Here is a 12,970-nt window from a genome sequence, read left to right as displayed (position 1 = left end):
GTTGATGACAGCCTGAACTACATCGAGCGCCCAGTCGCAATCCTCGACAGGAAGTCGAAGGATTTAAGGAACAAGAGGGTGGAGCTAGTGAAGGTGCAATGGCAGCACCGCAAGGGTTCAGAGTGGACTTGGGAGCCGGTAGACGAGATGATGGAGCACTACCCCGAGCTGTTTCAGGATCAGGCGGCAGACTTCGAGGACGAAGTCTAAAATAAGTGGGGGAGATTTGTAGCACCTGGTTTCCGGTATGTGAATTTTATTTGAGCATTGCCCTAATTTAGCCTTAGACTCGGCGAGTCATAGGGTCCGACTCGCCGAGTAGGGACGAGACTCAGGACGCGTTTTAAGTAGGCGACTCGACGAGTCCATATCCTGGACTCGGCGAGTCACCGCTGCGGGATGAAACCCTAAGTTTCAAGGGTTTGCACCCTATTTAAACTCTCATTCCGCCCCAACTCGTCCCCATTCACCCCCAGAACTCCCCCTACATCGTTTTCCCTTGTTTCCTTGAGAGTTTGAGGTATTCTTGGTGTGTTCTTGAAGGTTTTGAAGAGTAAGAGGAGTAGATCAAGAAGAGGAGAAGGAGATCAGCCATCCTTGTGTCATTTCAACTTTTCCTTTGAGGTATAACCCGTTTTCCCCTTGATTCTATGCTTAAAACTTCATTTGGGTCCTTCTTGGTCAATTCCCCAAGTTTGCATGTTCATTATATGTTGTAATAAGGCGTTTGGCCTTTGGATCTATGTAAGATTGAGCTCCAGGAGCTCAGATCTGTTAGCTTTCTGGCCTCATGAGGCTTGTTAGCCCTAGATCTACCATTTTGAACCTTATAATCCATATTGGTGAATGTCCACACGTAAAGTTGGAAACTTTACGTGTGATTCGTGTCCTAGAAGTCCAGATCTATGAATGGCATGGTCTGGAACCGAGCAAATCGGTATATTTAAGGAGTGCATGGCGACGACTCGGCGAGTCGCATAGGTGACTCGGCGAGTCTGGTCGCGAGTCACCGAATTGGTCCCTTCTTCGTGTGTCGAGTTGAGCCTTGAGTCACAGGGGGTGACTCGGTGAGTTGGGAGCTGAACTCACCCATGATAGGACTCGGCGAGTCAATGCCCTGACTCGGCGAGTCCAAGGCAATCTTCATAGCTCAAGAACAGACTCGGCGAGCTGTTCATACGACTCGGCGAGTCTCAGCATAAAGTGTTCATTGGATGAAGATGAACTCGACGAGTTGTTCATACAACTCGGCGAGTAGGATGAGGGTGTTGAATGGCAGTTGGAAGGTGAACTCGTCGAGTCATAGCCCGACTCGACGAGTAGAACCAGGGACCCAGGATATTGGTTTGCTAGGGACTCGGCGAGTGGTGATCCACTCGGCGAGTCGGGTCAACTGAAAGTTGACTCCAGCTTTGGCTTAGAGTTAATCCAGGGGTAAAATGGTCATTTTACCTAAAGGACAGTTAGCAGTGTTTGATTGAGTATGTCGTGGAAATTGCAGCCGGAGGACTCTCGGAGCAGCAGCAGTCAGTTAGTTCCCGATCAGTTCAGCAGCTACTTCGAGGTGAGTTACCTTCCAGTAGCGGTGGGTCTAAGGCCACAATGCCGACCCACCAGTAGGAGTTGTATGATAGATGATTGTCTTTGTGATATCATCTAAGTTCGCTAGTATCTGACATGTTATATGCTAGCATGATATGCTGTATGTGATAGTAGTAGAGTCTGGTTGTTCGGACCGAAGGGTAGTCAGACACCCCAGATACGTCTGACAGTATGTGACGATATGTATGCATGCTGGCTTGTTATGTTATATGTGATCGTAGTAGTAGGGGTGAAATAGTCCCCGAGGATCGGTTGTTAGGACCGATGGGTAGTCAGCACCCCAGAATGGCTTGACACGGGTAAGACGGCACCCCAGAATGGCCGTATGGGTAGGTCAGCACCCCAGAATGGCTTGACACGGGTAAGACGGCACCCCAGAATGGCCGTATGGGTAGGTCGGCACCCCAGAATGGCCGTACCGGGTAGTCAGGCACCCCAGAATAGCCTGGCAGTATATATGTTATGTGTTTTGTATGGTATGCGGTACGTTGGGGGAACTCACTAAGCTTTGTGCTTACGTTTTCAGTTTTGTTTTCAGGTACCTCTACATCGAAGGGGAAGGAGCCGACGCGGTAGCGGCACGTCATACACACACTCTTCGGTTTCCGCATTTATGAGACTTACTGGGATTGTACTCTGATATTTTGGTGGGATGTACGGTTTGACTTTTGAGAACATGGTTGCAATGTGTTATGGTGTGAACAAACAATGTTTCTTTTATTTAGACAACTTTTTATTTATTACTGTTTTTCTAAAGTAAAAAAAAAAAAAAAAAAATTTGGGTCGTTACAATCGGACCAGAGTCCGAAGCTGACTGAGACATCGGACCGAAGTCCGAAGCTGACTGGGACTTACGTCCCCTACATCGGATTGAAATCCGAAGCTGACTGGGACCTTTGTCCCCTACATCAGATCGAGGTCCGAAGCTGACTGTTAGCTAGACGGGCCGGCATTGTGACCTTAGACCCGTTCCTACTAGAAGGAAACTCACCTCGTGAATTGGCTGCTGTGTGTATGGCTCTGGAAGCTAACTGCTGCTGCTCCGGTATCTCCCCGGCTACAAATCCATAACACACTCAATCAAATACTAAACACTGCACTGGGGTAAAATGACTCTTTTACCCTTGGACAAAGTCAGCTCTCCTGGTCAAAGTCAACCTACAGTTGACCTGACTCGCCGAGTTGACCCGCCAACTCGCCGAGTCCCAATTCTCACTTCTCAACCCTACTCGTTGCTACTCGTCGAGTATGGCATCAACTCGACGAGTTCCCTTTCGAATCTAAAACCTCAGGCAATCTGCATCAGACTCGCCGAGCCGTATGAACAACTCGACGAGTTGTTCTTCAAGCTAAGAAGATTGCCTTGGACTCGCCGAGTTGTATGAACAACTCGCCGAGTCCCTCCATGACTGAGTCTAACCTCAACTCGCTGAGTCCACTCCACCACTCACTGGTCCCATTCGGCAGCACTCAAAAAGGGGGAAAAATCGGGGACTCGCGGCTCGACTCGCCGAGTCGTTCTCCCGACTCGCCGAGTCGCTTGCATGCAGCAACTCTAAACTCGATTCTGCTTGAATCCAGTGCATAAAACTTATAGATCTGGACTCCTTTAACTCGATTAGCACGTAAAGATTCCATCTTTACGTGCCCATATGCATCCATGAAGATAAAATGGCTCAAAAAGCATAATAAAGGCTAGATCTAGGGTTTCCATGCAAAGTATCTTCATAAAGGCAATAGATTTGGGCTCTGAAACTTCTAAATGAACAGATCTAAGGATATCTCGACTTATTAGGGCATCCATACAATCATAAGGCTTGAGAAAAGTATCAAACTAGATCTAGAAGAGTTCTAATGGAGGTTTAAAGCATAAAAGGGAAGGAAATCCGAAGAATACCTCAAAGAACTCTGATTTGCCCTTGGATCTCTGCTCTACACCTCTTCTCCTTGCTCCTTTCTTCTTCTTCTTCTTCAAGCCTTCACAATTTCACACAACAACACTTAGATCACTCAAGGATTGATTAAGGTTTCTCACAGCTCTTTCTGAGGGTGAAGGAGGCGAGATTGGGGGCTATAAGGTGGTTTAAATAGGGAGCAACCCGGGGATTTAGGGTATCTATCAGGCAGGCAGACTCGCCGAGTCCCGAATATGGACTCGCAGAGTCGCCAACTAACACGTGCTCGAAATCCCAACCCTACTCGGCGAGTCAGGCCATGAACTCGCCGAGTCCCTCTTGCAAACTTCAAAAATAAATACTATGGAATCATCATACCGAAGACGGGTCGTTACATATAGGGCATCAGATTTCCTAAGCTTGTTATTAATATATGATATTTGGGCCATCTTGATCCAAGCAAGTCTGGTCCAAATAAAAAGAGGGCAGCAATAGCGCGTTAATTCTATATCTAAACATTAGGTGGCAAATTGAAGTTCATTCAGAAGGAACGACTCTTCAGTCTTCTAAGTATCAGCACATACCTAATAATTGTTGTTAAAGAAGACGAGGCATTCCGATCAATGGCGCTATGGAGAAAACGAAGCAAACAAATACGAATGATGATTTTCGCCAATAACTTTCTCCTAGGTAACAACATCTGTCTAATAATAGCTTTCTCTTATAATCCTTGAGCCCCCATCAATATTCTCCAATAATCACGCTTCAAGACGTGAGATGATGTACCGATTTTAGACAATTGAGAAGTTGCACGACAGAGGATGATTTTAGATGCGTAAAATCTCAACTCTCAAGGATCTCTCTTTACTCTCGTATATCTTTGTCTCTCGCATGAGCTCACAAGAATTTGGAAGCCTCGGCCTCTCAACCTTTCTCAGTTGAATATTCATTGGAGTAATTTGTGTCAGTTTGTTTCAGTATTTAAATGGTTTTTGCTAATTGCTCTCATAATTTTTTTTTTTTAAAAAGTTAGAGTTTTATATTTGAAATTTAATGTCAGATTGGTTGAGGTGGAGATTTTGGTGCTCGAATTTGTAAAATAGCTTGTATACTTTCCTGTTGCCTTAGAGTTTTTGCAATTGGGTTTTAGGCCTTCAATCATTTTATTTTCACATAAGTTGAAGATACTTTTTGATTTTGTTTCATTGATTGGAGTTTCTTTTAATGTAAATTGATCGTTATAGTTAACCACTACATATTTGGGGATGCTTACTTAGAGGCTCTCACTACAAATGCTTTAAGTTGCAAGAATGATTGGGGTATGTATTATCATGTTTGAAAAATGAAAAAACACGGGTTACGGTGTGGCTGATGTTAATATCAAGACTTTAATATGGATGCATTCATATTTAGTCAAAAATCAATAAAGTGAGGTTGCTTATTTTTTTAGTCTATTATGTTCTTATAAAGTTCATTGTTGTAACTTGTAAGTGGTATAGCAACTATGATTTTCTTATAAGTCCATGGTCATAATGGTTTTGGTGTTCTCAAATCTCTTAGTTCATTTTTGTTTAGCCTTTTTGTTGGTGTTTTAGTTACTGAGGTGCTAATGTGGTCTCTACTTTTATAGTTTTGGCACCTTATGTCATGTTCTTTTGTTTCATCATTGTACCACAAGGTTAATTAGACAAACACATCTAAATATTTAATTTACTCGATATTAGATTTTCCCAACATCATTTTACCTAATTTTTTTTGTATTTGAAACCTAATTTGTTATGCCTCTATGTATGTGTAGTGTATTTAGGATTATCATTTTGATGAATATGATATTTTTAAATATGAAAATTGTTTTTTTTTGTTTTACATTTTTATTTCGTTCGATAAAATATGGGCATCTTTAAGTTTCTTTTCCCAGGGCATGGAAAACCTATGGACCGGCCCTGATTATGACCCGAACTTGTCGTAATCGTATTTTCCAAGAAATGAAGATGTGTAACTTAGTTTACGTACTTGATCACTCAAATGGGGTGTCACTAGCGTTAGTGTGTTATTGTTGATGGGTTTTATAGGTTACATAACTATATGCTTCCGTAAATTCACTTTAATATTTAAGGGCACATGCAACCTAAAAGATCTATGTTTCAACACTTTGAATGCAACATACTATAAACAACAAAACTAATATGAACCCAAATTGAAACCCTAGTATAATCGAAATACAAAAATTAGGGTTACATACATTTGATTTGTTATACCAAACAAACCACTTCAATCCCTTGTAGTTGTTGGATTTGGAAAGCTTAGCACTAAAAGGATGAAGGATGATGTCTCTAATGGCTCACACCCAAATCCGGAACTAGAAGACAAGAGAATAGATATGAGAGAGGTATAATTTGTTGGATTAGTGTCTAAGTCCATAACTATTTTGGTATGTACTTGACCCGATTATGAGCATGGTCCTTTTGGGTTGCCTTCACCATAGCAATATGTAGGATGATTTAAGGAGAGAAAGGTATAAATATGATTTATTAATATATTATGAGAATAATTTATTAAAGGAGAAATCATATTGTTTAATTAATATTAGTCAAGAATTAATTGTTAATTAATTTTGTGGCTAAAAGAGATTAATTAAACTTAGGGGAATGAAGTTGTAATTATAAGATAATTATAATTGGGCTATGGATCACCAAATAATATATAGGTTGGACGAATTCTATGGGTATCCCATTAGAAATCGTCCAAGGGATATGTTTAAGGAGTCCATGGGCTGCTTAGGGCCTAAGCAGTCAAATTAGGGTTTCCTAGTTGTAAACCCTAATAGCCTACATGTATATAAAGGGCCCCTATGCCCCAAAAACGTGAACAAGTCTTCCATTAGGGTTTCCAGCCGTTTTTGGTGCCTCCCTTTCTTCTCCTCTTCATCCAAGTTGCATATGGTGTTTGTGACTCCATTAGAGGTACTACACTTGTGGTACTTGCTTTCAAGAGCTAAGGAAATTCAAGGAACTAGTTGTTATTGCTATATAACAACAAAGGTATGTATTCTAGCTTTATATATGAATTTCAAAAATTATAGTAGCATGCCAGGTTTCTTTTTGTGTTCATAAAGCTGTATAACTAATAGCGAAAACATAGATCCAATACTAGGGTTGCATGCACACATAGGATTGTTTGTGTCAAACCCTTCAGTGGTATCAGAGCCATTGGTTTTTGTTTTCTATTAGCTTTTATTCAAATTTATGAACTTGACATATTAGGGTTTATGGCTAATGAACCCTAAAGGCTAGGTATTTTTCGCAATTAGGGTTGCTAAACCCTAGATGGCGATTTTTGTTAGGGTTTCCCAAATCCTTTCCTTAGCCTCCAAGATTTTGAAATCTAGGGTTTTCCAACCCTTGGATTTCGAAATTACCTCCTTCCCCAAGGTTAGATCCTAAATTTTAGGGATTTGGATAATCCCATATCTTGTAATTATCTTTTAATTGTTAAATATGGTAATTAAAGATCTTGAATTATCCCATCCCTTATTTTCGAGATTTAGAGAGGGATTCAAGGGATTTGGATATCTTAGATGTATAATTGGTAATTATCCTCACGATCTAGATAATCCCTTGTGATTTAATAATTTAAATTAATTGTTTAATTTATGGTAATTATTAAATCAACAATTTTAATATTTAAAATTTTAATTTAAATGTCTCAAATTCAAAATTTTAAGTGAGATTAAAACCTAATTGTTTTGAAGAGTTTCAAAACTTGCCCTCAAGTTTTGGAATTTAAATTGTTGATTAAAAGTTAATTTTGAAAGTCTAAAATCCAAAACCCTGATTTTGAAAAGTTCAAATTAAACCCTTATGGTTTTATTAAATTAATTAAGTGTATAAAAGAGATTTAATAAATCCATAATGATTTTGGTTAATTAAAAGTATAATTTAAACCACCTAGTATTTTAAAAGTGTAAAATACACCCTTATACTATATATAACATTAAAAGTTTAATATTATATATGTATAACTAAAAATTCAGTCTTACCGTTAGTAGGCCTCATTCACGAAGCTAGTCTATAAGGGGTGTTTAAGGAAATTGCCTATAAAATGGCGATTGAATGGGTATCCACTCTTACCCACCGCACTCTTGACTAGTGGAGGGTCGTTAGCCGAACGGGTAGGATAGGACAGAAACCTTCCATTATAAGTATAATGAAGTACAAAGTAACTAAATGCTTTTTTCAAATTCCCAAATCATAGTTACTTTAGGCAAAAGGTGAAATTGTATGCTAACCCATGGAATTACACTTCATACCCTTGTCAAACGTTAGTGGAGCGTGTGTGGTTAACCGGCACACTAATTTGGGGATGACATTGGTAGCGAAGGGTGACTCGATGTTTGTCATAGATCAATGGAGCGTGTGTGGCTAACCGGCACATTGATTAGGTGATAGTAACATTGGGTGCACCACGTGATTCGCATGGTTATTCACACCTTGTTTGTGATCCTCGGCATCCCAGTCACGAATAGTAGGGCATAATCGAGATTAAACATGTCATTGAAGAGTTCAATGAGTCTCAAAAGATCTAGGAGTCTCAATTCATTTAAAACTTAAACTTCTTTTTCGTTTTTCATGGTGGAAATTGGTAAATCGTCATTTACCTACCTTCAAATATTCTGCAACTAGATTACGGCATCCCTCTTCTAGGTTGTAGAGTATTGTGTTGGATCCTAGCTTGATGTTTCATTTGGGTGTTGCATCAAGAATTCTAATCAACTTAACTTGAATTTTCTCCCGTTTTGTAGATGTCTGAATCTTACAATAGTCTTCCCAAATCCTTTGGAACAAGCTTTCCAAATGAAGATGACGTTCCGAGATACGATCAAGGAAATGAGAGTCATGCTTCACTTCCTCCACCTCCTCCAATTGTTCTCCCTGACCCACAAGTTCAAAGGCTTGAAAAGTTCAAGCTCACTCAATCCCTTTGGGCAAGTAAACACAAAGATGGGAAACCTGTGTGTGCGCACGTCTTAGAGATGAAAACACACATTGATAGGTTAAACATGTTGGGTGTCAAGATTTCAAGTGTGTTGGATATTGACTGGGTTCTTCAGTCACTTCCTGAATCATATAGTGAGTTCGTTAGAAAGTACTATATGATGGACCACGACGTGACCCTAATTGATCTCACCTATTTGCTTATAGCTGCTGAATCAACAATGATTTGGCGTGCTGGTCAAGCAAATTTGTCTAGTGAATCAAACTCCCAAACTTCAATGGACACTGGCAACATTGGAAGTGCAGAAAGAACTAAGTCTGTGATTGTCCGATGTGTTGTGCCAAAGGAGTCTATTTGCTTTTATTGCCAAGAGAAGGGGCATTGGAAACGAAGCTGCCCTAATTATCTGAGAGATCTAAGAGATGGGAGAGTCAAGACGTATGACTCTGCTTCAGGTAAAATCCATTAACTAACTCTTTTAAGTTCCTATTCTAGATTCTTAATACATGATGTGATAAGATTACATTTTGATGTTTTGTAGGATCGAAGAAAAGAGAGGAAACTTGAGAAAAGAAGTGAGCTGAATCTGATCATGAAGAAATGGATTTCGATCGCATTACTTGAAGAATGGATTCTTGAGCTACTACTTGGAGTTAGAATAGATTGTTAAGAAATATGTAATAACATAGTTTTTCAATTGAGTTGAATTGTAAGGACAAAATTTTTTCCGCAATAAAATGAATTTTGACTTTATCTTATTTATTTATCCTTGCAATGGCATGTATGAAAGAATTGATGTTTGAATGTTTCTATTATTAGCAATAATGGATTTGATTCTTAATTGTGTTATTTGTGGAAATGTCAAAATTTTACCAAATAGGGAGAGTTTCTCATCACCCAAGTTTCAATTGGACAGAAACTTGGAATCATGCAATGTGCATTGTATGATGAATGAAAAACTTTCACATTTGGGAACCTTAGACTAATTCTTTGGCAAAGTGTCAATTGAAGGACTAGGAGATCGAGTACACTAGGTCGTACGTTGATCAAGTCTACCACAAGAGTGACAAAGATATTCGTCATGATTTACTAAAGTTTAGTAAATATGGTTATACTTATAAGATTAAGTATAATTCTAAGTTGATTGAAAGAGTTTCAATGAATAGTAGAACGAATAAAGAAGAATCAAGTAGGCAGAAAGATAAAAGTTTCTCTATTCTAAGAAGAAGGGAGAGTACCTTTTATTGTGTTTTATGATAAGTCTTTATGATTAAGAACCATGTCTCAATTGATCCTCTAAGTGAGTCTTAGTGCGATTGCATGTCTAAGAAGAGGAATTGAGAATTGTAGAAATGGTTAAATCAAAGAGTCAATCATACTTCGTTCCAATATCAAGTCTTAGAGTCAAGATTGTGACATTGAGTGAAAAGTCTTAAGTAGGTTTATAACACTCATCAAATGTGGAATTTGGAAAAGTTTTCTTATTCTTGCACATTTGAAATTGGTAAGTTGTGCTGTCTTGGATAAGAAGAAGACCAACTAGGACCAATTGTGTGAAGTGTTTTGTCTTGATAAATGCTTCACTAACTATTGAATATTTGTTTGTCAAGAAATGTTTCTTGACAAGAGAATCTTATATGTCAAGAATTCAGTGGGAGTCTTAATGGTCTTGAAAAGGTTTCAAGAACAAATCAAGAATAAACCTTATCGATCATCACTAGCACACGACTTGAGGTTTACAACCTATCGTGCTGACATTGTTTTGTTTCTGTGCCATTCCAATTGAGTTAATTGTGTATATGAGTTCTATGAGTTCTCATTTGAATACACACTAAAGCCTTAGTCGATGGAAAGTAAATTGATATGTAAGGACAAGTTACTAAACTACTTGGAAGGCGTGGTGGGCACTCGTGTTACCATAGGGCAAGAAATCAAGATTAAGAAAGTTCAGTCCATATGAGTTTGGATTTGTCGCAAACCTTGTTTTTGGCAAATTCACATGGATAGGAACTCATACACCATAAAATCTAAGTGTCATAAGATTCCCTCCTTCATGAAAATGACTGTGAGGAAATGCTTTCACTAAGAGAGATTTTAAGCAGATAGCAATTGTGAAAATTGTATTCTCAAATTCGATTATGGTTACGGCATCCCTTTCCATAGTTCGAATTGTGAGATTTGGCAATTAGTTTCAACATTTGGAACTTAGTAACATAAGTTATGAATTGTTTAAACACACATATGAGCTATCTAAGGCAAAGGTGTATAAGGTTAAGAAGCTTAGATAAAGGCTTATCGAAGCATCTGGTATTAGAAATATGGATTTCAGAGATTCAATAGGCATTGTTTTCTGAAAGTTCATTTGTTTTCTGAATACATGTCAAAGCTAGTGGGAGCATAAATGTTATGCTTATATGATAATCATCATGATAGTGGGAGCATAAGTGTTATGCTTGTATGATTGTTATGGCGAGTATTGCAAGTTAGCAATATTAATTATAGAAAAACAAAGATTCCATTTGCAAAGTTGCATGGGTTGAAAAGTTGTTTTGCTATAATTAAGGGAGAGAATATTATACTTCGTTTCAAAATCTAAAGCTTAGATTAAGAAATTTTAATATCTTCAGTCAAAGGATACATTGTGTGTTCTCAAATTTCGATTATGATTACGGCATCCCTCTTCATAGTTCGAATTGTGAGAACATGACACATAAAATATTATGGCAAAAGATTGGTAAAGTATCATATCTTTATGTAAGACATTATGCATCGTGTCCCATACGCTTCGGGTATAGGATCGATTGTAAATGCTATAGTATTTTACCATTCTAAAATTTTCCAAATGTCTAGCGCATTAAGAGGGAAAAAGGAATAGAATTGGTTTTGACTGAAAGAATTTAACAACTATCAAAGGATGATCCAAAGTTCGTTGAGGATTGATCGTTTGTAAGTAGTTGAAAGTATGGTATTGGATGGACCATATCGACATTATTACGAATAGATAAGATTCTATTAAGAATGAGTTGTCATATGGCAAATGTGGAAATGTTTCCATATTGGGAGTTGGATATTGAGAGTCTATGCCTAGATTAGAAACTTTTATGCAAGAAGGATGTTCAAAGGAATGTACTTTGAATGTGAGACTTCACATCTATGGAATTGTCTTGTAACAATTTCTAAGAAAGCACTTTGTAATTTCATTAGCCAAGTCTTGGTGACTTTTGTGCTATGACTTTACGAAAGGATCGTTGCGTAAAATGTTAGAATCTAGCATATTCTAGTAGTGGCAAGAACCTTGTGTTCCTACACTAATAATTAGGATTAAGGAATTGTGAAATGAGCATCATTGGAAAAGTTTTCAGGTGATCTATTTCACAAAGCATGGACCATAGGAAACAAAGTGTGCATGTTTAGAGCATGGGACAATTATTGGTATAATTCAAGTAATGAGTTGATTATCCGAAACATTAAATGATAAATAATGAGTAATCAATATGGTGGATAAATAGAAGGGTTTTATTTACTCTCACAAGTTTGGGGCCATATAGGATTAAGTATTGTTGTCATGTTTCAATTTGCATGTTTTGACTTCCAGAATAACTAGGTTATTCAAACATCCACAGTTGGTCATACGTTGGGAGTAGGTATGAATAAAGACTGTCATGAATCTGTCTGTAGATTGTCTGAAGTGTTTAGACATGGCACAAGTTTGCTGCAGAGTTCGTGAGTGCTTTGATAAGATTAAAGTATTGGATTAAACCCACGCTCACTTGGATCACTTCACGGTTTTATCACGAGTGATTAGTGAGACGATAATATTGTATATTCTTGAAACCGAGACGTGTGAGTTGTTATTTGCTGGTCGGTTGCACATTGATAATAAGTAAACGCACCAGTAACTTGGTGTTATAAAACTTATTGTTATGTGTGATTCGATCAGTAAATGCAAGCGAGCATTTGAGTCGAAGTTTATCCATTCCTTTTATCCAAAGTGGGATAAAAGCGATATATGTGGGCCTCTCGATGATTTAGTGATGACATCTAAGCGCTTGGCCAAGCCGGGACTAAGTTGATGTGTTCAATTGTAGTCTGTTATCAGTCGTCATGAATCGGAAGTCGGGAAATAGTATAGAGAGAATGATTGAAATTCATGTCTTTTGTCTATACGATATCTTGAGAATGGAGGAATATATAATCCCTTATCTAGAGGACACGCTATCTGATAAGATCAGAGTTGACAGCGGCTTTTGAAAGCTACGATTGTTGATCAGGTTTTGAAGTCATACGGAAAATAGTTATTAGACTTATCCAAGTGGGAGACTGTTGGATTAGTGTCTAAGTCCATAACTATTTTGGTATGTACTTGACCCGATTATGAGCATGGTCCTTTTGGGTTGCCTTCACCATAGCAATATGTAGGATGATTTAAGGAGAGAAAGGTATAAATATGATTTATTAATATATTATGAGAATAATTT

The sequence above is a fragment of the Lactuca sativa genome, chromosome 2, assembly GCF_002870075.4.
Source record: "Lactuca sativa cultivar Salinas chromosome 2, Lsat_Salinas_v11, whole genome shotgun sequence".
NCBI lineage: Eukaryota > Viridiplantae > Streptophyta > Magnoliopsida > Asterales > Asteraceae > Lactuca > Lactuca sativa.
Note: the sequence above shows the minus strand (reverse complement) of the source record.